Source organism: Taudactylus pleione, unplaced genomic scaffold (genome assembly GCF_031769625.1).
Source record: "Taudactylus pleione unplaced genomic scaffold, aTauple2 ptg000153l, whole genome shotgun sequence".
NCBI classification, from domain to species: domain Eukaryota; kingdom Metazoa; phylum Chordata; class Amphibia; order Anura; family Myobatrachidae; genus Taudactylus; species Taudactylus pleione.
Genome location: NW_028284555.1, coordinates 1,685,713 through 1,712,688, shown reverse-complemented (window position 1 = coordinate 1,712,688; position 26,976 = coordinate 1,685,713).

Sequence of the window (26,976 nt, the reverse complement as noted above, 5' to 3'; positions counted from 1 at the left end):
AACCTGGTGGCCAGTATATGAGGCAGATTTCTGACCTGGTGGCTAGTATATGAGGCAGATTTCTAACCTGGTGGCTAGTATATTAGGCAGATTTCTAACCTGGTGGTGGCTAGTATATGAGGCAGATTTCTAACCGGGTGGAGGCTAGTATATGAGGCAGATTTCTAACCGGGTGGAGGCTAGTATATGAGGCAGATTTCTAACCTGGTGGCTAGTATATGAGGCAGATTTCTAACCTGGAGGTGGCTAGTATATGAGGCAGATTTCTAACCTGGTGGCTAGTATAAGAGGCAGATTTCTAACCTGGTGGCTAGTATATGAGGCAGATTTCTGACCTGGTGGCTAGTATATGAGGCAGATTTCTGACCTGGTGGCTAGTATATGAGGCAGATTTCTAACCTGGTGGCTAGTATATTAGGCAGATTTCTAACCTGGTGGTGGCTAGTAAATGAGGCAGATTTCTATCCTGGTGGTGGCTAGTACATGAGGCAGATTTCTAACCAGGTGGCTAGTATATGAAGCAGATTTCTAACCTGGAGGTGGCTAGTATATGAGGCAGATTTCTAACCTGGTGGCTAATATATGAGGCAGATTTCTAACCTGGTGGCTAGTATATGAGGCAGAATTCTAACCTGGTGGTGGCTAGTATATGAGGCAGATTTCTAACCTGGTGGCTAGTATATGAGGCAGATTTCTAACCTGGTGGTGGCTAGTATATGAGGCAGATATCTAACCTGGTGGCTAGTATATGAGGTAGATTTCTAGTCTAGTGGCTAGTATATGAGGCAGATTTCTAACCTGGTGGCTAGTATATTAGGCAGATTTCTAACCTGGTGGTGGCTAGTATATGAGGCAGATTTCTAACCTGGAGGCTAGTATAAGAGGCAGATTTCTAACCTGGTGGCTAGTATATGAGGCAGATTTCTAACCTGGTGGTGGCTAGTATAAGAGGCAGATTTCTAACCTGGTGGCTAGTATATGAGGCAGATTTCTAACCTGGTGGTGGCTAGTATATGAGGTAGATTTCTAACCTGGTGGCTAGTATATGAGGCAGATTTCTAACCTGGTGGCTAGTATATGAGGCAGATTTCTAACCTGGTGGCTAGTATATGAGGCAGATTTCTAACCTGGTGGCTAGTATATTAGGCAGGTTTCTAAATTGGTGGTGGCTAGTAAATGAGGCAGATTTCTATCCTGGTGGTGGCTAGTACATGAGGCAGATTTCTAACCTGGTGGCTAGTATATGAGGCAGATTTCTAACCTGGAGGTGGCTAGTATATGAGGCAGATTTCTAACCTGGTGGCTAGTATATGAGGCAGATTTCTAACCTGGTGGCTAGTATATGAGGCAGATTTCTTACCTGGTGGTGGCTAGTATATGAGGCAGATTTCTAACTTGGTGGCTAGTATATGAGGCAGATTTCTAACCTGGTGGTGGCTAGTATATGAGGCAGATTTCTAACCTGGTGGCTAGTATATCAGGCAGATTTCTAACCTGGTGGATAGTATATGAGGCAGATTTCTAACCTGGTGGTGGCTAGTATATGAGGCAGATTTCTAACCTGGTGGCTAGTATATGAGGCAGATTTCTAACCTGGTAGTGGCTAGTATATGAGGCAGATTTCTAACCTGGAGGTGGCTAGTATATGAGGCAGATTTCTGACCTGGTGGCTAGTATATGAGGCAGATTTCTAACCTGGTGGCTAGTATATGAGGCAGATTTCTAACCTGGTGGTGGCTAGTATATGAGGCAGATTTCTAACCTGGTGGTGGCTAGTATATGAGGCAGATTTCTAACTTGGTGGCTAGTATATGAGGCAGATTTCTAACCTGGAGGTGGCTAGTATATGAGGCAGATTTCTAACCTGGTGGTTAGTATATGAGGCAGATTTCTAACCTGGTGGCTAGTATATGAGGCAGATTTCTAACCTGGTGGCTAGTATATGAGGCAGATTTCTAACCTGGTTGCTAGTATATGAGGCAGATTTCTAACCTGGTGGCTAGTATATGAGGCAGATTTCTAACCTGGTGGCTAGTATATGAGGCAGATTTCTAACCTGGTGGCTAGTATATGAGGCAGATTTTTAACCTGGTGGCAAGTATATGAGGCAGATTTCTAACCTGGTGGCTAGTATTTGAGGCAGATTTTTGACCTGGTGGCTAGTATATGAGGCAGATTTCTAACCTGGTGGCTAGTATATTAGGCAGATTTCTAACCTGGTGGTGGCTAGTATATGAGGCAGATTTCTAACCTGGTGGTGGCTAGTACATGAGGCAGATTTCTAACCTGGTGGCTAGTATATGAGGCAGATTTCTAACCTTGTGGTGGCTAGTATATGAGGCAGATTTCTAACCTGGTGGTGGGTAGTATATGAGGCAGATTTCTAACCTGGTGGCTAGTATATGAGGCAGATTTTTGACCTGGTGGCTAGTATATGAGGCAGATTTCTAACCTGGTGGCTAGTATATTAGGCAGATTAATAACCTGGTGGTGGCTAGTATAAGAGGCAGATTTCTAACTTGGTGGTGGCTAGTATATGAGGCACATTTCTAACCTGGTGGCTAGTATATGAGGCAGATTTCTAACCTGGAGGTGGCTAGTATATGAGGCAGATTTCTAACCTGGTGGCTAGTATATGAGGCAGATTTCTAACCTGGTGGCTAGTATATGAGGCAGATTTCTAACCTGGTGGCTAGTATATGAGGCAGATTTCTGACCTGGTGGCTAGTATATGAGGCAGATTTCTGACCTGGTGGCTAGTATATGAGGCAGATTTCTGACCTGGTGGCTAGTATATGAGGCAGATTTCTAACCTGGTGGCTAGTATATTAGGCAGATTTCTAACCTGGTGGTGGCTAGTAAATGAGGCAGATTTCTATCCTGGTGGTGGCTAGTACATGAGGCTGATTTCTCACCTGGTGGCTAGTATATGAGGCAGATTTCTAACCTGGAGGTGGCTAGTATATGAGGCAGATTTCTAACCTGGTGGCTAGTATATGAGGCAGATTTCTAACCTGGTGGCTAGTATATGAGGCAGATTTCTAACCTGGTGGTGGCTAGTATATGAGGCAGATTTCTAACCTGGTGGCTAGTATATGAGGCAGATTTCTAACCTGGTGGTGGCTAGTAAATGAGGCAGATTTCTATCCTGGTGGTGGCTAGTACATGAGGCAGATTTCCAACCTGCAGGCTAGTATATGAGGCAGATTTCTAACCTGGAGGTGGCTAGTATATGAGGCAGATTTCTAACCTGGTGGCTAGTATATGAGGCAGATTTCTAACCTGGTGGCTAGTATATGAGGCAGATTTCTAACCTGGTGGTGGCTAGTATATGAGGCAAACTTCTAACCTGGTGGCTAGTATATTAGGCAGATTTCTAACCTGGTGGTGGCTAGTAAATGAGGCAGATTTCTATCCTGGTGGTGGCTAGTACATGAGGCAGATTTCTAACCTGGTGGCTAGTATATGAGGCAGATTTCTAACCTGGAGGTGGCTAGTATATGAGGCAGATTTCTAACCTGGTGGCTAGTATATGAGGCAGATTTCTAACCTGGTGGTGGCTAGTATATGAGGCAGATTTCTAACCTGGTGGCTAGTATATGAGTCAGATTTCTAACCTGGTGATGGCTAGTATATGAGGCAGATTTCTAACCTGGTGGCTAGTATATGAGGCAGATTTCTAACCTAGTGGCTAGTATATGAGGCAGATTTCTAACCTGGTGGCTAGTATATGAGGCAGATTTCTAACCTGGTGGTGGCTAGTATATGAGGCAGATTTCTAACCTGGTGGCTAGTAAATGAGGCAGATTTCTAACCTGGTGGCTAGTATATGAGGCAGATTTCTAACCTGGTGGCTAGTATATGAGGCAGATTTCTAACCTGGTGGCTAGTATATGAGGCAGATTTCTAACCTGGTGGTGGCTAGTATATGAGGCAGATTTCTAACCTGGTGGCTAGTATATGAGGCAGATTTCTGACCTGGTGGCTAGTATATGAGGCAGATTTCTAACCTGGTGGCTAGTATATTAGGCAGATTTCTAACCTGGTGGTGGCTAGTATATGAGGCAGATTTCTAACCTGGTGGCTAGTATATGAGGCAGATTTCTAACCTGGTGGTGGCTAGTATATGAGGCAGATTTCTAACCTGGTGGCTAGTATATGAGGCAGATTTCTAACCTAGTGGCTAGTATATGAGGCAGATTTCTAACCTGGTGGCTAGAATATGAGGCAGATTTCTATCCTGGTGGTGGCTAGTATATGAGGCAGATTTCTAACCTTGTGGCTAGTATATGAGGCAGATTTCTAACCTGGTGGCTAGTATATGAGGCAGATTTCTAACCTGGTGGTGGCTAGTATATGAGGCAGATTTCTAACCTGGTGGCTAGTATATGAGGCAGATTTCTAACCTGGTGGCTAGTATATGAGGCAGATTTCTAACCTGGTGGCTAGTATATGAGGTAGATTTCTAACCTGATGGCTAGTATATGAGGCAGATTTCTAACCTGGTGGATAGTATATGAGGCAGATTTCTAACCTGGTGGCTAGGATATGAGGCAGATTTCTAACCTGGTGGTGGCTAGTAAATGAGACAGATTTCTATCCTGGTGGTGGCTAGTACATGAGGCAGATTTCTAACCTGGTGGCTAGTATATGAGGCAGATTTCTAACCTGGAGGTGGCTAGTATATGAGGCAGATTTCTAACCTGGTGGCTAGTATATGAGGCAGATTTCTAACCTGGTGGCTAGTATATGAGGCAGATTTCTAACCTGGTGGTGGCTAGTATATGAGGCAGATTTCTAACCTGGTGGCTAGTATATGAGGCAGATTTCTAACCTGGTGGTGGCTAGTATATGAGGCAGATTTCCAACCTGGTGGCTAGTATATGAGGCAGATTTCTAACCTAGTGGCTAGTATATGAGGCAGATTTCTAACCTGGTGGCTAGTATATGAGGCAGATTTCTAACCTTGTGGTGGCTAGTATATGAGGCAGATTTGTAACCTGGTGGCTAGTATATGAGGCAGATTTTTGACCTGGTGGCTAGTATATGAGGCAGATTTCTAACCTGGTGGCTAGTATATTAGGCAGATTTCAAACCTGCTGGTGGCTAGTATATGAGGCAGATTTCTAACCAGGTGGTGGCTAGTATATGAGGCAGATTTCTAACCTGGTGGCTAGTATATGAGGCAGATTTCTAACCTGGAGGTGGCTAGTATATGAGGCAGATTTGTAACCTGGTGGCTAGTATATGAGGCAGATTTCTAACCTGGTGGCTAGTATATGAGGCAGATTTCTAACCTGGTGGCTAGTATATGAGGCAGATTTCTAACCTGGTGGCTAGTATATGAGGTAGATTTCAAAACCTGGTGGCTAGTATATGAGGCAGATTTCTAACCTGGTGGCTAGTATATGAGGCAGATTTCTAACCTGGTGGCTAGTATATGAGGCAGATTTCTAACCTGGTGGCTAGTATATGAGGCAGATTTCTAAACTGGTGGCTAGTATATTAGACAGATTTCTAACCTGGTGGTGGCTAGTAAATGAGGCAGATTTCTATCCTGGTGGTGGCTAGTACATGAGGCAGATTTCCAACCTGCAGGCTAGTATATGAGGCAGATTTCTAACCTGGAGGTGGCTAGTATATGAGGCAGATTTCTAACCTGGTGGCTAGTATATGAGGCAGATTTCTAACCTGGTGGCTAGTATATGAGGCAGATTTCTAACCTGGTGGTGGCTAGTATATGAGGCAAACTTCTAACCTGGTGGCTAGTATATGAGGCAGATTTCTAACCTGGTGGTGGCTAGTATATGAGGCAGATTTCTAACCTTGTGGCTAGTATATGAGGCAGATTTCTAACCTGGTGGTGGCTAGTATATGAGGCAGATTTCTAACCTGGTGGCTAGTATATGAGGCAGATTTCTAACCTGGAGGTGGCTAGTATATGAGGCAGATTTCTAACCTGGTGGCTAGTATATGAGGCAGATTTCTAACCTGGTGGCTAGTATATGAGGCAGATTTCTAACCTGGTGGCTAGTATATGAGGCAGATTTCTAACCTGGTGGTGGCTAGTAAATGAAGCAGATTTCTATCCTGGTGGTGGCTAGTACATGAGGCAGATTTCTAACCTGGTGGCTAGTATATGAGGCAGATTTCTAACCTGGAGGTGGCTAGTATATGAGGCAGATTTCTAACCTGGTGGCTAGTATATGAGGCAGATTTCTAACCTGGTGGCTAGTATATGAGGCAGATTTCTAACCTGGTGGTGGCTAGTATATGAGGCAGATTTCTAACCTGGTGGCTAGTATATGAGGCAGATTTCTAACCTGGTGATGGCTAGTATATGAGGCAGATTTCTAACCTGGTGGCTAGTATATGAGGCAGATTTCTAACCTAGTGGCTAGTATATGAGGCAGATTTCTAACCTGGTGGCTAGTATATTAGGCAGATTTCTAACCTGGTGGTGGCTAGTATATGAGGCAGATTTCTAACCTGGTGGCTAGTAAATGAGGCAGATTTCTAACCTGGTGGCTAGTATATGAGGCAGATTTCTAACCTGGTGGCTAGTATATGAGGTAGATTTCTAACCTGGTGGCTAGTATATGAGGCATATTTCAAACCTGGTGGCTAGTATATGAGGCAGATTTCTAACCTGGTGGCTAGTACATGAGGCAGATTTCTAACCTGGTGGTGGCTAGTACATGAGGCAGATTTCTATCCTGGTGGTGGCTAGTACATGAGGCAGATTTCTAACCTGTTGGCTAGTATATGAGGCAGATTTCTAACCTGGAGGTGGCTAGTATATGAGGCAGATTTCTAACCTGGTGGCTAGTATATGAGGCAGATTTCTAACCTGGTGGCTAGTATATGAGGCAGATTTCTAACCTGGTGGTGGCTAGTATATGAGGCAGATTTCTAACCTGGTGGCTAGTATATGAGGCAGATTTCTAACCTGGTGGTGGCTAGTATATGAGGCAGATTTCTAACCTGGTGGCTAGTATATGAGGCAGATTTCTAACCTAGTGGCTAGTATATGAGGCAGATTTCTAACCTGGTGGCTAGTATATTAGGCAGATTTGTAACCTGGTGGTGGCTAGTATATGAGGCAGATTTGTAACCTGGTGGCTAGTATATGAGGCAGATTTTTGACCTGGTGGCTAGTATATGAGGCAGATTTCTAACCTGGTGGCTAGTATATTAGGCAGATTTCTAACCTGGTGGTGGCTAGTATATGAGGCAGATTTCTAACCAGGTGGTGGCTAGTATATGAGGCAGATTTCTAACCTGGTGGCTAGTATATGAGGCAGATTTCTAACCTGGTGGCTAGTATATGAGGCAGATTTCTAACCTGGTGGCTAGTATATGAGGCAGATTTCTAACCTGGTGGCTAGTATATGAGGCAGATTTCTAACCTGGTGGCTAGTATATGAGGCAGATTTCTAACCTGGTGGCTAGTATATGAGGCAGATTTCTGACCTGGTGGCTAGTATATGAGGCAGATTTCTAAACTGGTGGCTAGTATATTAGGCAGATTTCTAACCTGGTGGTGGCTAGTAAATGAGGCAGATTTCTATCCTGGTGGTGGCTAGTACATGAGGCAGATGTCTAACCTGGTGGCTAGTATATGAGGCAGATTTCTAACCTGGAGGTGGCTAGTATATGAGGCAGATTTCTAACCTGGTGGCTAGTATATGAGGCAGATTTCTAACCTGATGGCTAGTATATGAGGCAGATTTCTAACCTGGTGGTGGCTAGTATATGAGGCAGATTTCTAACCTGGTGGCTAGTATATGAGGCAGATTTCTAACCTGGTGGTGGCTAGTATATGAGGCAGATTTCTAACCTGGTGGCTAGTATATGAGGCAGATTTCTAACCTGGTGGTGGCTAGTATATGAGGCAGATTTCTAACCTGGTGGCTAGTATATTAGGCAGATTTCTAACCTGGAGGTGGCTAGTATATGAGGCAGATTTCTAACCTGGTGGCTAGTATATGAGGCAGATTTCTAACCTGGTGGCTAGTATATGAGGCAGATTTCTAACCTGGTGGCTAGTATATTAGGCAGATTTCTAACCTGGTGGTGGCTAGTAAATGAGGCAGATTTCTATCCTGGTGGTGGCTAGTACATGAGGCAGATTTCTAACCTGGTGGCTAGTATATGAGGCAGATTTCTAACCTGGAGGTGGCTAGTATATGAGGCAGATTTCTAACCTGGTGGCTAGTATATGAGGCAGATTTCTAACCTGGTGGTGGCTAGTATATGAGGCAGATTTCTAACCTGGTGGCTAGTATATGAGTCAGATTTCTAACCTGGTGATGGCTAGTATATGAGGCAGATTTCTAACCTGGTGGCTAGTATATGAGGCAGATTTCTAACCTAGTGGCTAGTATATGAGGCAGATTTCTAACCTGGTGGCTAGTATATTAGGCAGATTTCTAACCTGGTGGTGGCTAGTATATGAGGCAGATTTCTAACCTGGTGGCTAGTAAATGAGGCAGATTTCTAACCTGGTGGCTAGTATATGAGGCAGATTTCTAACCTGGTGGCTAGTATATGAGGCAGATTTCTAACCTGGTGGCTAGTATATGAGGCAGATTTCTAACCTGGTGGTGGCTAGTATATGAGGCAGATTTCTAACCTGGTGGCTAGTATATGAGGCAGATTTCTGACCTGGTGGCTAGTATATGAGGCAGATTTCTAACCTGGTGGCTAGTATATGAGGTAGATTTCTAACCTGGTGGCTAGTATATGAGGCAGATTTCTAACCTGGTGGCTAGTATATGAGGCAGATTTCTAACCTGGTGGCTAGTATATTAGGCAGATTTCTAACCTGGTGGTGGCTAGTAAATGAGGCAGATTTCTATCCTGGTGGTGGCTAGTACTTGAGGCAGATTTCTAACCTGGTGGCTAGTATATGAGGCAGATTTCTAACCTGGAGGTGGCTAGTATATGAGGCAGATCTCTAACCTGGTGGCTAGTATATGAGGCAGATTTCTAACCTGGTGGCTAGTATATGAGGCAGATTTCTAACCTGGTGGCTAGTATATTAGGCAGATTTCTAACCTGGTGGTGGCTAGTATATGAGGCAGATTTCTAACCTGGTGGCTAGTATATGAGGCAGATTTCTAACCTGGTGGCTAGTATATGAGGCAGATTTCTAACCTGGTGGCTAGTATATGAGGTAGATTTCTAACCTGGTGGCTAGTATATGAGGCAGATTTCTAACCTGGTGGCTAGTATATTAGGCAGATTTCTAACCTGGTGGTGGCTAGTATATGAGGCAGATTTCTAACCTGGTGGTGGCTAGTACATAAGGCAGATTTCTAACCTGGTGGCTAGTATATGAGGCAGATTTCTAACCTGGTGGTGGCTAGTATATGAGACAGATTTGTAACCTGGTGGCCAGTATATGAGGCAGATTTCTGACCTGGTGGCTAGTATATGAGGCAGATTTCTAACCTGGTGGCTAGTATATTAGGCAGATTTCTAACCTGGTGGTGGCTAGTATATGAGGCAGATTTCTAACCTGGTGGTGGCTAGTATATGAGGCAGATTTCTAACCTGGTGGCTAGTATATGAGGCAGATTTCTAACCTGGAGGTGGCTAGTATATGAGGCAGATTTCTAACCTGGTGTCTAGTAGATGAGGCAGATTTAGAACCTGGTGGCTAGTATATGAGGCAGATTTCTAACCTCGTGGCTAGTATATGAGGCAGATTTCTAAACTGGTGGCTATTATATGAGGCAGATTTCTAACCTGGTGGCTAGTATATGAGGCAGATTTCTAACCTGGAGGTGGCTAGTATATGAGGCAGATTTCTAACCTGGTGGCTAGTATATGAGGCAGATTTCTAACCTGGTGGCTAGTATATGAGGCAGATTTCTGACCTGGTGGCTAGTATATGAGGCAGATTTCTGACCTGGTGGCTAGTATATGAGGCAGATTTCTAACCTGGTGGCTAGTATATTAGGCAGATTTCTAACCTGGTGGTGGCTAGTAAATGAGGCAGATTTCTATCCTGGTGGTGGCTAGTACATGAGGCAGATTTCTAACCTGGTGGCTAGTATATGAGGCAGATTTCTAACCTGGAGGTGGCTAGTATATGAGGCAGATTTCTAACCTGGTGGCTAGTATATGAGGCAGATTTCTAACCTGGTGGCTAGTATATTAGGCAGATTTCTAACCTGGTGGTGGCTAGTAAATGAGGCAGATTTCTATCCTGGTGGTGGCTAGTACATGAGGCAGATTTCTAACCTGGTGGCTAGTATATGAGGCAGATTTCTAACCTGGAGGTGGCTAGTATATGAGGCAGATTTCTAACCTGGTGGCTAGTATATGAGGCAGATTTCTAACCTGGTGGCTAGTATATGAGGCAGAATTCTAACCTGGTGGTGGCTAGTATATGAGGCAGATTTCTAACCTGGTGGCTAGTATATGAGGCAGATTTCTAACCTGGTGGTGGCTAGTATATGAGGCAGATTTCTAACCTGGTGGCTAGTATAAGAGGCAGATTTCAAACCTGGTGGCTAGAATATGAGGCAGATTTCTAACCTGGTGGTGGCTAGTATATGAGGCAGATTTCTAACCTGGTGGCTAGTATATGAGGCAGATTTCTAACCTGGTGGTGGCTAGTATATGAGGTAGATTTCTAACCTGGTGGCTAGTATATGAGGCAGATTTCCAACCTGGTGGCTAGTATATGAGGCAGATTTCTAACCTGGTGGTGGCTAGTATATGAGGCAGATTTCTAACCTGGTGGCTAGTATATTAGGCAGATTTCTAACCTGGAGGTGGCTAGTATATGAGGCAGATTTCTAACCTGGTGGCTAGTATATGAGGCAGATTTCTAACCTGGTGGCTAGTATATGAGGCAGATTTCTAATCTAGTGGCTAGTATATGAGGTAGATTTCTAATCTAGTGGCTAGTATATGAGGCAGATTTCTAACCTGGTGGCTAGTATATTAGGCAGATTTCTAACCTGGTGGTGGCTAGTATATGAGGCAGATTTCTAACCTGGTGGCTAGTATAAGAGGCAGATTTCAAACCTGGTGGCTAGAATATGAGGCAGATTTCTAACCTGGTGGTGGCTAGTATATGAGGCAGATTTCTAACCTGGTGGCTAGTATATGAGGCAGATTTCTAACCTGGTGGTGGCTAGTATATGAGGTAGATTTCTAACCTGGTGGCTAGTATATGAGGCAGATTTCCAACCTGGTGGCTAGTATATGAGGCAGATTTCTAACCTGGTGGTGGCTAGTATATGAGGCAGATTTCTAACCTGGTGGCTAGTATATTAGGCAGATTTCTAACCTGGAGGTGGCTAGTATATGAGGCAGATTTCTAACCTGGTGGCTAGTATATGAGGCAGATTTCTAACCTGGTGGCTAGTATATGAGGCAGATTTCTAACCTGGTGGCTAGTATATTAGGCAGATTTCTAACCTGGTGGTGGCTAGTAAATGAGGCAGATTTCTATCCTGGTGGTGGCTAGTACATGAGGCAGATTTCTAACCTGGTGGCTAGTATGTGAGGCAGATTTCTAACCTGGAGGTGGCTAGTATATGAGGCAGATTTCTATCCTGGTGGCTAGTATATGAGGCAGATTTCTAACCTGGTGGTGGCTAGTATATGAGGCAGATTTCTAACCTGGTGGCTAGTATATGAGTCAGATTTCTAACCTGGTGATGGCTAGTATATGAGGCAGATTTCTAACCTGGTGGCTAGTATATGAGGCAGATTTCTAACCTAGTGGCTAGTATATGAGGCAGATTTCTAACCTGGTGGCTAGTATATTAGGCAGATTTCTAACCTGGTGGTGGCTAGTATATGAGGCAGATTTCTAACCTGGTGGCTAGTAAATGAGGCAGATTTCTAACCTGGTGGCTAGTATATGAGCAGATTTCTAACCTGGTGGCTAGTATATGAGGCAGATTTCTAACCTGGTGGCTAGTATATGAGGCAGATTTCTAACCTGGTGGTGGCTAGTATATGAGGCAGATTTCTAACCTGGTGGCTAGTATATGAGGCAGATTTCTAACCTGGTGGCTAGTATATGAGGCAGATTTCTAACCTGGTGGCTAGTATATGAGGTAGATTTCTAACCTGGTGGCTAGTATATGAGGCAGATTTCTAACCTGGTGGCTAGTATATTAGGCAGATTTCTAACCTGGTGGTGGCTAGTATATGAGGCAGATTTCTAACTTGGTGGTGGCTAGTACATAAGGCAGATTTCTAACCTGGTGGCTAGTATATGAGGCAGATTTCTAACCTGGTGGTGGCTAGTATATGAGACAGATTTGTAACCTGGTGGCCAGTATATGAGGCAGATTTCTGACCTGGTGGCTAGTATATGAGGCAGATTTCTAACCTGGTGGCTAGTATATTAGGCAGATTTCTAACCTGGTGGTGGCTAGTATATGAGGCAGATTTCTAACCTGGTGGTGGCTAGTATATGAGGCAGATTTCTAACCTGGTGGCTAGTATATGAGGCAGATTTCTAACCTGGAGGTGGCTAGTATATGAGGCAGATTTCTAACCTGGTGTCTAGTAGATGAGGCAGATTTAGAACCTGGTGGCTAGTATATGAGGCAGATTTCTAACCTCGTGGCTAGTATATGAGGCAGATTTCTAAACTGGTGGCTATTATATGAGGCAGATTTCTAACCTGGTGGCTAGTATATGAGGCAGATTTCTAACCTGGAGGTGGCTAGTATATGAGGCAGATTTCTAACCTGGTGGCTAGTATATGAGGCAGATTTCTAACCTGGTGGCTAGTATATGAGGCAGATTTCTGACCTGGTGGCTAGTATATGAGGCAGATTTCTGACCTGGTGGCTAGTATATGAGGCAGATTTCTAACCTGGTGGCTAGTATATTAGGCAGATTTCTAACCTGGTGGTGGCTAGTAAATGAGGCAGATTTCTATCCTGGTGGTGGCTAGTACATGAGGCAGATTTCTAACCTGGTGGCTAGTATATGAGGCAGATTTCTAACCTGGAGGTGGCTAGTATATGAGGCAGATTTCTAACCTGGTGGCTAGTATATGAGGCAGATTTCTAACCTGGTGGCTAGTATATTAGGCAGATTTCTAACCTGGTGGTGGCTAGTAAATGAGGCAGATTTCTATCCTGGTGGTGGCTAGTACATGAGGCAGATTTCTAACCTGGTGGCTAGTATATGAGGCAGATTTCTAACCTGGAGGTGGCTAGTATATGAGGCAGATTTCTAACCTGGTGGCTAGTATATGAGGCAGATTTCTAACCTGGTGGCTAGTATATGAGGCAGAATTCTAACCTGGTGGTGGCTAGTATATGAGGCAGATTTCTAACCTGGTGGCTAGTATATGAGGCAGATTTCTAACCTGGTGGTGGCTAGTATATGAGGCAGATTTCTAACCTGGTGGCTAGTATAAGAGGCAGATTTCAAACCTGGTGGCTAGAATATGAGGCAGATTTCTAACCTGGTGGTGGCTAGTATATGAGGCAGATTTCTAACCTGGTGGCTAGTATATGAGGCAGATTTCTAACCTGGTGGTGGCTAGTATATGAGGTAGATTTCTAACCTGGTGGCTAGTATATGAGGCAGATTTCCAACCTGGTGGCTAGTATATGAGGCAGATTTCTAACCTGGTGGTGGCTAGTATATGAGGCAGATTTCTAACCTGGTGGCTAGTATATTAGGCAGATTTCTAACCTGGAGGTGGCTAGTATATGAGGCAGATTTCTAACCTGGTGGCTAGTATATGAGGCAGATTTCTAACCTGGTGGCTAGTATATGAGGCAGATTTCTAATCTAGTGGCTAGTATATGAGGTAGATTTCTAATCTAGTGGCTAGTATATGAGGCAGATTTCTAACCTGGTGGCTAGTATATTAGGCAGATTTCTAACCTGGTGGTGGCTAGTATATGAGGCAGATTTCTAACCTGGTGGCTAGTATAAGAGGCAGATTTCAAACCTGGTGGCTAGAATATGAGGCAGATTTCTAACCTGGTGGTGGCTAGTATATGAGGCAGATTTCTAACCTGGTGGCTAGTATATGAGGCAGATTTCTAACCTGGTGGTGGCTAGTATATGAGGTAGATTTCTAACCTGGTGGCTAGTATATGAGGCAGATTTCCAACCTGGTGGCTAGTATATGAGGCAGATTTCTAACCTGGTGGTGGCTAGTATATGAGGCAGATTTCTAACCTGGTGGCTAGTATATTAGGCAGATTTCTAACCTGGAGGTGGCTAGTATATGAGGCAGATTTCTAACCTGGTGGCTAGTATATGAGGCAGATTTCTAACCTGGTGGCTAGTATATGAGGCAGATTTCTAACCTGGTGGCTAGTATATTAGGCAGATTTCTAACCTGGTGGTGGCTAGTAAATGAGGCAGATTTCTATCCTGGTGGTGGCTAGTACATGAGGCAGATTTCTAACCTGGTGGCTAGTATGTGAGGCAGATTTCTAACCTGGAGGTGGCTAGTATATGAGGCAGATTTCTATCCTGGTGGCTAGTATATGAGGCAGATTTCTAACCTGGTGGTGGCTAGTATATGAGGCAGATTTCTAACCTGGTGGCTAGTATATGAGTCAGATTTCTAACCTGGTGATGGCTAGTATATGAGGCAGATTTCTAACCTGGTGGCTAGTATATGAGGCAGATTTCTAACCTAGTGGCTAGTATATGAGGCAGATTTCTAACCTGGTGGCTAGTATATTAGGCAGATTTCTAACCTGGTGGTGGCTAGTATATGAGGCAGATTTCTAACCTGGTGGCTAGTAAATGAGGCAGATTTCTAACCTGGTGGCTAGTATATGAGCAGATTTCTAACCTGGTGGCTAGTATATGAGGCAGATTTCTAACCTGGTGGCTAGTATATGAGGCAGATTTCTAACCTGGTGGTGGCTAGTATATGAGGCAGATTTCTAACCTGGTGGCTAGTATATGAGGCAGATTTCTAACCTGGTGGCTAGTATATGAGGCAGATTTCTAACCTGGTGGCTAGTATATGAGGTAGATTTCTAACCTGGTGGCTAGTATATGAGGCAGATTTCTAACCTGGTGGCTAGTATATTAGGCAGATTTCTAACCTGGTGGTGGCTAGTATATGAGGCAGATTTCTAACCTGGTGGTGGCTAGTACATAAGGCAGATTTCTAACCTGGTGGCTAGTATATGAGGCAGATTTCTAACCTGGTGGTGGCTAGTATATGAGACAGATTTGTAACCTGGTGGCCAGTATATGAGGCAGATTTCTGACCTGGTGGCTAGTATATGAGGCAGATTTCTAACCTGGTGGCTAGTATATTAGGCAGATTTCTAACCTGGTGGTGGCTAGTATATGAGGCAGATTTCTAACCTGGTGGTGGCTAGTATATGAGGCAGATTTCTAACCTGGTGGCTAGTATATGAGGCAGATTTCTAACCTGGAGGTGGCTAGTATATGAGGCAGATTTCTAACCTGGTGTCTAGTAGATGAGGCAGATTTAGAACCTGGTGGCTAGTATATGAGGCAGATTTCTAACCTCGTGGCTAGTATATGAGGCAGATTTCTAAACTGGTGGCTATTATATGAGGCAGATTTCTAACCTGGTGGCTAGTATATGAGGCAGATTTCTAACCTGGAGGTGGCTAGTATATGAGGCAGATTTCTAACCTGGTGGCTAGTATATGAGGCAGATTTCTAACCTGGTGGCTAGTATATGAGGCAGATTTCTGACCTGGTGGCTAGTATATGAGGCAGATTTCTGACCTGGTGGCTAGTATATGAGGCAGATTTCTAACCTGGTGGCTAGTATATTAGGCAGATTTCTAACCTGGTGGTGGCTAGTAAATGAGGCAGATTTCTATCCTGGTGGTGGCTAGTACATGAGGCAGATTTCTAACCTGGTGGCTAGTATATGAGGCAGATTTCTAACCTGGAGGTGGCTAGTATATGAGGCAGATTTCTAACCTGGTGGCTAGTATATGAGGCAGATTTCTAACCTGGTGGCTAGTATATTAGGCAGATTTCTAACCTGGTGGTGGCTAGTAAATGAGGCAGATTTCTATCCTGGTGGTGGCTAGTACATGAGGCAGATTTCTAACCTGGTGGCTAGTATATGAGGCAGATTTCTAACCTGGAGGTGGCTAGTATATGAGGCAGATTTCTAACCTGGTGGCTAGTATATGAGGCAGATTTCTAACCTGGTGGCTAGTATATGAGGCAGAATTCTAACCTGGTGGTGGCTAGTATATGAGGCAGATTTCTAACCTGGTGGCTAGTACATGAGGCAGATTTCTAACCTGGTGGTGGCTAGTATATGAGGCAGATTTCTAACCTGGTGGCTAGTATAAGAGGCAGATTTCAAACCTGATGGCTAGAATATGAGGCAGATTTCTAACCTGGTGGTGGCTAGTATATGAGGCAGATTTCTAACCTGGTGGCTAGTATATGAGGCAGATTTCTAACCTGGTGGTGGCTAGTATATGAGGTAGATTTCTAACCTGGTGGCTAGTATATGAGGCAGATTTCCAACCTGGTGGCTAGTATATGAGGCAGATTTCTAACCTGGTGGTGGCTAGTATATGAGGCAGATTTCTAACCTGGTGGCTAGTATATTAGGCAGATTTCTAACCTCGAGGTGGCTAGTATATGAGGCAGATTTCTAACCTGGTGGCTAGTATATGAGGCAGATTTCTAACCTGGTGGCTAGTATATGAGGCAGATTTCTAATCTAGTGGCTAGTATATGAGGTAGATTTCTAATCTAGTGGCTAGTATATGAGGCAGATTTCTAACCTGGTGGCTAGTATATTAGGCAGATTTCTAACCTGGTGGTGGCTAGTATATGAGGCAGATTTCTAACCTGGTGGCTAGTATAAGAGGCAGATTTCAAACCTGGTGGCTAGAATATGAGGCAGATTTCTAACCTGGTGGTGGCTAGTATATGAGGCAGATTTCTAACCTGGTGGCTAGTATATGAGGCAGATTTCTAACCTGGTGGTGGCTAGTATATGAGGTAGATTTCTAACCTGGTGGCTAGTATATGAGGCAGATTTCCAACCTGGTGGCTAGTATATGAGGCAGATTTCTAACCTGGTGGTGGCTAGTATATGAGGCAGATTTCTAACCTGGTGGCTAGTATATTAGGCAGATTTCTAACCTGGAGGTGGCTAGTATATGAGGCATATTTCTAACCTGGTGGCTAGTATATGAGGCAGATTTCTAACCTGGTAGCTAGTATATGAGGCAGATTTCTAACCTGGTGGCTAGTATATTAGGCAGATTTCTAACCTGGTGGTGGCTAGTAAATGAGGCAGATTTCTATCCTGGTGGTGGCTAGTACATGAGGCAGATTTCTAACCTGGTGGCTAGTATGTGAGGCAGATTTCTAACCTGGAGGTGGCTAGTATATGAGGCAGATTTCTATCCTGGTGGCTAGTATATGAGGCAGATTTCTAACCTGGTGGTGGCTAGTATATGAGGCAGATTTCTAACCTGGTGGCTAGTATATGAGTCAGATTTCTAACCTGGTGATGGCTAGTATATGAGGCAGATTTCTAACCTGGTGGCTAGTATATGAGGCAGATTTCTAACCTAGTGGCTAGTATATGAGGCAGATTTCTAACCTGGTGGCTAGTATATTAGGCAGATTTCTAACCTGGTGGTGGCTAGTATATGAGGCAGATTTCTAACCTGGTGGCTAGTAAATGAGGCAGATTTCTAACCTGGTGGCTAGTATATGAGCAGATTTCTAACCTGGTGGCTAGTATATGAGGCAGATTTCTAACCTGGTGGCTAGTATATGAGGCAGATTTCTAACCTGGTGGTGGCTAGTATATGAGGCAGATTTCTAACCTGGTGGCTAGTATATGAGGCAGATTTCTGACCTGGTGGCTAGTATATGTGGCAGATTTCTAACCTGGTGGCTAGTATATGAGGTAGATTTCTAACCTGGTGGCTAGTATATGAGGCAGATTTCTAACCTGGTGGCTAGTATATGAGGCAGATTTCTAACCTGGTGGCTAGTATATTAGGCAGATTTCTAACCTGGTGGTGGCTAGTAAATGAGGCAGATTTCTATCCTGGTGGTGGCTAGTACTTGAGGCAGATTTCTAACCTGGTGGCTAGTATATGAGGCAGATTTCTAACCTGGAGGTGGCTAGTATATGAGGCAGATCTCTAACCTGGTGGCTAGTATATGAGGCAGATTTCTAACCTGGTGGCTAGTATATGAGGCAGATTTCTAACCTGGTGGCTAGTATATTAGGCAGATTTCTAACCTGGTGGTGGCTAGTATATGAGACAGATTTCTAACCTGGTGGCTAGTATATGAGGCAGATTTCTAACCTGGTGGCTAGTAAATGAGGCAGATTTCTAACCTGGTGGCTAGTATATGAGGTAGATTTCTAACCTGGTGGCTAGTATATGAGGCAGATTTCTAACTTGGTTGCTAGTATATTAGGCAGATTTCTAACCTGGTGGTGGCTAGTATATGAGGCAGATTTCTAACCTGGTGGTGGCTAGTACATGAGGCAGATTTCTAACCTGGTGGCTAGTATATGAGGCAGATTTCTAACCTGGTGGTGGCTAGTATATGAGACAGATTTGTAACCTGGTGGCCAGTATATGAGGCAGATTTCTGACCTGGTGGCTAGTATATGAGGCAGATTTCTAACCTGGTGGCTAGTATATTAGGCAGATTTCTAACCTGGTGGTGGCTAGTATATGAGGCAGATTTCTAACCTGGTGGTGGCTAGTATATGAGGCAGATTTCTAACCTGGTGGCTAGTATATGAGGCAGATTTCTAACCTGGAGGTGGCTAGTATATGAGGCAGATTTCTAACCTGGTGTCTAGTATATGAGGCAGATTTCTAACCTGGTGGCTAGTATATGAGGCAGATTTCTAACCTCGTGGCTAGTATATGAGGCAGATTTCTAAACTGGTGGCTATTATATGAGGCAGATTTCTAACCTGGTGGCTAGTATATGAGGCAGATTTCTAACCTGGAGGTGGCTAGTATATGAGGCAGATCTCTAACCTGGTGGCTAGTATATGAGGCAGATTTCTAACCTGGTGGCTAGTATATGAGGCAGATTTCTGACCTGGTGGCTAGTATATGAGGCAGATTTCTGACCTGGTGGCTAGTATATGAGGCAGATTTCTAACCTGGTGGCTAGTATATTAGGCAGATTTCTAACCTGGTGGTGGCTAGTAAATGAGGCAGATTTCTCTCCTGGTGGTGGCTAGTACATGAGGCAGATTTCTAACCTGGTGGCTAGTATATGAGGCAGATTTCTAACCTGGAGGTGGCTAGTATATGAGGCAGATTTCTAACCTGGTGGCTAGTATATGAAGCAGATTTCTAACCTGGTGGCTAGTATATGAGGCAGAATTCTAACCTGGTGGTGGCTAGTATATGAGGCAGATTTCTAACCTGGTGGCTAGTATATGAGGCAGATTTCTAACCTGGTGGTGGCTAGTATATGAGGCAGATTTCTAACCTGGTGGCTAGTATATGAGGTAGATTTCTAATCTAGTGGCTAGTATATGAGGCAGATTTCTAACCTGGTGGCTAGTATATTAGGCAGATTTCTAACCTGGTGGTGGCTAGTATATGAGGCAGATTTCTAACCTGGTGGCTAGTATAAGAGGCAGATTTCTAACCTGGTGGCTAGAATATGAGGCAGATTTCTAACCTGGTGGTGGCTAGTATATGAGGCAGATTTCTAACCTGGTGGCTAGTATATGAGGCAGATTTCTAACCTGGTGGTGGCTAGTATATGAGGTAGATTTCTAACCTGGTGGCTAGTATATGAGGCAGATTTCTAACCTGGTGGCTAGTATATGAGGCAGATTTCTAACCTGGTGGCTAGTATATGAGGCAGATTTCTAACCTGGTGGCTAGTATATTAGGCAGATTTCTAAATTGGTGGTGGCTAGTAAATGAGGCAGATTTCTATCCTGGTGGTGGCTAGTACATGAGGCAGATTTCTAACCTGGTGGCTAGTATATGAGGCAGATTTCTAACCTGGAGGTGGCTAGTATATGAGGCAGATTTCTAACCTGGTGGCTAGTATATGAGGCAGATTTCTAACCTGGTGGCTAGTATATGAGGCAGATTTCTTACCTGGTGGTGGCTAGTATATGAGGCAGATTTCTAACCTGGTGGCTAGTATATGAGGCAGATTTCTAACCTGGTGGTGGCTAGTATATGAGGCAGATTTCTAACCTGGTGGCTAGTATATGAGGCAGATTTCTAACCTAGTGGCTAGTATATGAGGCAGATTTCTAACCTGGTGGCTAGTATATTAGGCAGATTTCTAACCTGGTGGTGGCTAGTATATGAGGCAGATTTGTAACCTGGTGGCTAGTATATGAGGCAGATTTTTGACCTGGTGGCTAGTATATGAGGCAGATTTCTAACTTGGTGGCTAGAATATTAGGCAGATTTCTAACCTGGTGGTGGCTAGTATATGAGGCAGATTTCTAACCTGGTGGTGGCTAGTATATGAGGCAGATTTCTAACCTGGTGGCTAGTATATGAGGCAGATTTCTAACCTGGAGGTGGCAAGTATATGAGGCAGATTTCTAACCTGGTGGCTAGTATATGAGGCAGATTTCTAACCTGGTGGCTAGTATATGAGGCAGATTTCTAACCTGGTGGCTAGTATATGAGGCAGATTTCAAACTTGGTGGCTAGTATATGAGGTAGATTTCTAACCTGGTGGCTAGTATATGAGGCAGATTTCTAACCTGGTGGCTAGTATATGAGGCAGATTTCTAACCTGGTGGCTAGTATATGAGGCAGATTTCTGACCTGGTGGCTAGTATATGAGGCAGATTTCTAAACTGGTGGCTAGTATATGAGGCAGATTTCTAACCTGGTGGTGGCTAGTAAATGAGGCAGATTTCTATCCTGGTGGTGGCTAGTACATGAGGCAGATTTCTAACCTGGTGGCTAGTATATGAGGCAGATTTCTAACCTGGAGGCCGCTAGTATAAGAGGCAGATTTCTAACCTGGTGGCTGTTATATGAGGCAGATTTCTAACCTGGTGGCTAGTATATGAGGCAGATTTCTAACCTGGTGGTGGCTAGTATATGAGGCAGATTTCTAACCTGGTGGCTAGTATATGAGGCAGATTTCTAACCTGGTGGTGGCTAGTATATGAGGCAGATTTCTAACCTGGTGGCTAGTATATGAGGCAGATTTCTAACCTAGTGGCTAGTATATGAGGCAGATTTCTAACCTGGTGGCTAGTATATTAGGCAGATTTCTAACCTGGTGGTGGCTAGTATATGAGGCAGATTTCTAACCTGGTGGCTAGTATATGAGGCAGATTTCTAACCTGGTGGCTAGTATATTAGGCAGATTTCTAACCTGGTGGTGGCTAGTAAATGAGGCAGATTTCTATCCTGGTGGTGGCTAGTACATGAGGCAGATTTCTAACTTGGTGGCTAGTATATGAGGCAGATTTCTAACCTGGAGGTGGCTAGTATATGAGGCAGATTTCTAACCTGGTGGCTAGTATATGAGGCAGATTTCTAACCTGGTGGTGGCTAGTATAAGAGGCAGATTTCTAACCTGGTGGTGGCTAGTATATGAGGCAGATTTCTAACCTGGTGGCTAGTATATGAGGCAGATTTCTAACCTGGTGGTGGCTAGTATATGAGGCAGATTTCTAACCTGGTGGCTAGTATATGAGGCAGATTTCTAACCTGGTGGTGGCTAGTATATGAGGAAGATTTCTAACCTGGTGGCTAGTATATGAGGCAGATTTCTAACCTGGTGGTGGCTAGTATATGAGGCAGATTTCTATCCTGGTGGCTAGTATATGAGGCAGATTTCTAACCTGGTGGCTAGTATATGAGGCAGATTTCTAACCTGGTGGCTAGTATATGAGGCAGATTTCTAACCTGGTGGCTAGTATATTAGGCAGATTTCTAACCTGGTGGTGGCTAGTATATGAGGCAGATTTCTAACCTGGTGGCTAGTATATGAGGCAGATTTCTAACCTGGTGGCTAGTATATGAGGCACATTTCTAACCTGGTGGCTAGTATATGAGGTAGATTTCTAACCTGGTGGCTAGTATATGAGGCAGATTTCTAACCTGGTGGCTAGTATATGAGGCAGATTTCTAACCTGGTGGCTAGTATATGAGGCAGATTTCTAACCTGGTGGCTAGTATATGAGGCAGATTTCTAACCTGGTGGCTAGTATATGAGGCAGAATTCTAACCTGGTGGCTAGTATATTAGGCAGATTTCTAACCTGGTGGTGGCTAGTATATGAGGCAGATTTCTATCCTGGTGGTGGCTAGTACTTGAGGCAGATTTCTAACCTGGTGGCTAGTATATGAGGCAGATTTCTAACCTGGAGGTGGCTAGTATATGAGGCAGATTTCTAACTTGGTGGCTAGTATATGAGGCAGATTTCTAACCTGGTGGCTAGTATATGAGGCAGATTTCTAACCTGGTGGCTAGTATATGAGGCAGATTTCTAACCTGGTGGCTAGTATAAGAGGCAGATTTCTAACCTGGTGGTGGCTAGTATAAGAGGCAGATTTCTAACCTGGTGGCTAGTATATGAGGCAGATTTCTAACCTGGTGGCTAGTATATGAGGCAGATTTCTAACCTGGTGGCTAGTATATGAGGTAGATTTCTAACCTGGTGGCTAGTATATGAGGCAGATTTCTAAACTGGTGGCTAGTATATGAGGCAGATTTCTAACCTGGTGGTGGCTAGTATATGAGGCAGATTTCTAACCTGGTGGCTAGTATATGAGGCAGAATTCTAACCTAGTGGCTAGTATATGAGGCAGATTTCTAACCTGGTGGCTAGTATATTAGGCAGATTTCTAACCTGGTGGTGGCTAGTATATGAGGCAGATTTCTAACCTGGTGGCTAGTATATGAGGCAGATTTCTAACCTGGTGGCTAGTATATGAGGCAGATTTCTAACCTGGTGGCTAGTATATTAGGCAGATTTCTAACCTGGTGGTGGCTAGTAAATGAGGCAGATTTCTATCCTGGTGGTGGCTAGTACATGAGGCAGATTTCTAACTTGGTGGCTAGTATATGAGGCAGATTTCTAACCTGGAGGTGGCTAGTATATGAGGCAGATTTCTAACCTGGTGGCTAGTATATGAGGCAGATTTCTAACCTGGTGGTGGCTAGTATAAGAGGCAGATTTCTAACCTGGTGGTGGCTAGTATATGAGGCAGATTTCTAACCTGGTGGCTAGTATATGAGGCAGATTTCTAACCTGGTGGTGGCTAGTATATGAGGCAGATTTCTAACCTGGTGGCTAGTATATGAGGCAGATTTCTAACCTGGTGGTGGCTAGTATATGAGGAAGATTTCTAACCTGGTGGCTAGTATATGAGGCAGATTTCTAACCTGGTGGTGGCTAGTATATGAGGCAGATTTCTATCCTGGTGGCTAGTATATGAGGCAGATTTCTAACCTGGTGGCTAGTAAATGAGGCAGATTTCTAACCTGGTGGCTAGTATATGAGCAGATTTCTAACCTGGTGGCTAGTATATGAGGCAGATTTCTAACCTGGTGGCTAGTATATGAGGCAGATTTCTAACCTGGTGGTGGCTAGTATATGAGGCAGATTTCTAACCTGGTGGCTAGTATATGAGGCAGATTTCTGACCTGGTGGCTAGTATATGTGGCAGATTTCTAACCTGGTGGCTAGTATATGAGGTAGATTTCTAACCTGGTGGCTAGTATATGAGGCAGATTTCTAACCTGGTGGCTAGTATATGAGGCAGATTTCTAACCTGGTGGCTAGTATATTAGGCAGATTTCTAACCTGGTGGTGGCTAGTAAATGAGGCAGATTTCTATCCTGGTGGTGGCTAGTACTTGAGGCAGATTTCTAACCTGGTGGCTAGTATATGAGGCAGATTTCTAACCTGGAGGTGGCTAGTATATGAGGCAGATCTCTAACCTGGTGGCTAGTATATGAGGCAGATTTCTAACCTGGTGGCTAGTATATGAGGCAGATTTCTAACCTGGTGGCTAGTATATGAGGCAGATTTCTAACCTGGTGGTGGCTAGTATATGAGACAGATTTCTAACCTGGTGGCTAGTATATGAGGCAGATTTCTAACCTGGTGGCTAGTATATGAGGCAGATTTCTAACCTGGTGGCTAGTATATGAGGTAGATTTCTAACCTGGTGGCTAGTATATGAGGCAGATTTCTAACTTGGTTGCTAGTATATTAGGCAGATTTCTAACCTGGTGGTGGCTAGTATATGAGGCAGATTTCTAACCTGGTGGTGGCTAGTACATGAGGCAGATTTCTAACCTGGTGGCTAGTATATGAGGCAGATTTCTAACCTGGTGGTGGCTAGTATATGAGACAGATTTGTAACCTGGTGGCCAGTATATGAGGCAGATTTCTGACCTGGTGGCTAGTATATGAGGCAGATTTCTAACCTGGTGGCTAGTATATTAGGCAGATTTCTAACCTGGTGGTGGCTAGTATATGAGGCAGATTTCTAACCTGGTGGTGGCTAGTATATGAGGCAGATTTCTAACCTGGTGGCTAGTATATGAGGCAGATTTCTAACCTGGAGGTGGCTAGTATATGAGGCAGATTTCTAACCTGGTGTCTAGTATATGAGGCAGATTTCTAACCTGGTGGCTAGTATATGAGGCAGATTTCTAACCTCGTGGCTAGTATATGAGGCAGATTTCTAAACTGGTGGCTATTATATGAGGCAGATTTCTAACCTGGTGGCTAGTATATGAGGCAGATTTCTAACCTGGAGGTGGCTAGTATATGAGGCAGATCTCTAACCTGGTGGCTAGTATATGAGGCAGATTTCTAACCTGGTGGCTAGTATATGAGGCAGATTTCTGACCTGGTGGCTAGTATATGAGGCAGATTTCTGACCTGGTGGCTAGTATATGAGGCAGATTTCTAACCTGGTGGCTAGTATATTAGGCAGATTTCTAACCTGGTGGTGGCTAGTAAATGAGGCAGATTTCTCTCCTGGTGGTGGCTAGTACATGAGGCAGATTTCTAACCTGGTGGCTAGTATATGAGGCAGATTTCTAACCTGGAGGTGGCTAGTATATGAGGCAGATTTCTAACCTGGTGGCTAGTATATGAAGCAGATTTCTAACCTGGTGGCTAGTATATGAGGCAGAATTCTAACCTGGTGGTGGCTAGTATATGAGGCAGATTTCTAACCTGGTGGCTAGTATATGAGGCAGATTTCTAACCTGGTGGTGGCTAGTATATGAGGCAGATTTCTAACCTGGTGGCTAGTATATGAGGTAGATTTCTAATCTAGTGGCTAGTATATGAGGCAGATTTCTAACCTGGTGGCTTAGTATATTAGGCAGATTTCTAACCTGGTGGTGGCTAGTATATGAGGCAGATTTCTAACCTGGTGGCTAGTATAAGAGGCAGATTTCTAACCTGGTGGCTAGAATATGAGGCAGATTTCTAACCTGGTGGTGGCTAGTATATGAGGCAGATTTCTAACCTGGTGGCTAGTATATGAGGCAGATTTCTAACCTGGTGGTGGCTAGTATATGAGGTAGATTTCTAACCTGGTGGCTAGTATATGAGGCAGATTTCTAACCTGGTGGCTAGTATATGAGGCAGATTTCTAACCTGGTGGCTAGTATATGAGGCAGATTTCTAACCTGGTGGCTAGTATATTAGGCAGATTTCTAAATTGGTGGTGGCTAGTAAATGAGGCAGATTTCTATCCTGGTGGTGGCTAGTACATGAGGCAGATTTCTAACCTGGTGGCTAGTATATGAGGCAGATTTCTAACCTGGAGGTGGCTAGTATATGAGGCAGATTTCTAACCTGGTGGCTAGTATATGAGGCAGATTTCTAACCTGGTGGCTAGTTTATGAGGCAGATTTCTTACCTGGTGGTGGCTAGTATATGAGGCAGATTTCTAACCTGGTGGCTAGTATATGAGGCAGATTTCTAACCTGGTGGTGGCTAGTATATGAGGCAGATTTCTAACCTGGTGGCTAGTATATGAGGCAGATTTCTAATCTAGTGGCTAGTATATGAGGCAGATTTCTAACCTGGTGGCTAGTATATTAGGCAGATTTCTAACCTGGTGGTGGCTAGTATATGAGGCAGATTTGTAACCTGGTGGCTAGTATATGAGGCAGATTTTGACCTGGTGGCTAGTATATGAGGCAGATTTCTAACTTGGTGGCTAGAATATTAGGCAGATTTCTAACCTGGTGGTGGCTAGTATATGAGGCAGATTTCTAACCTGGTGGTGGCTAGTATATGAGGCAGATTTCTAACCTGGTGGCTAGTATATGAGGCAGATTTCTAACCTGGAGGTGGCAAGTATATGAGGCAGATTTCTAACCTGGTGGCTAGTATATGAGGCAGATTTCTAACCTGGTGGCTAGTATATGAGGCAGATTTCTAACCTGGTGGCTAGTATATGAGGCAGATTTCAAACTTGGTGGCTAGTATATGATGTAGATTTCTAACCTGGTGGCTAGTATATGAGGCAGATTTCTAACCTGGTGGCTAGTATATGAGGCAGATTTCTAACCTGGTGGCTAGTATATGAGGCAGATTTCTGACCTGGTGGCTAGTATATGAGGCAGATTTCTAAACTGGTGGCTAGTATATGAGGCAGATTTCTAACCTGGTGGTGGCTAGTAAATGAGGCAGATTTCTATCCTGGTGGTGGCTAGTACATGAGGCAGATTTCTAACCTGGTGGCTAGTATATGAGGCAGATTTCTAACCTGGAGGCCGCTAGTATAAGAGGCAGATTTCTAACCTGGTGGCTGTTATATGAGGCAGATTTCTAACCTGGTGGCTAGTATATGAGGCAGATTTCTAACCTGGTGGTGGCTAGTATATGAGGCAGATTTCTAACCTGGTGGCTAGTATATGAGGCAGATTTCTAACCTGGTGGTGGCTAGTATATGAGGCAGATTTCTAACCTGGTGGCTAGTATATGAGGCAGATTTCTAACCTAGTGGCTAGTATATGAGGC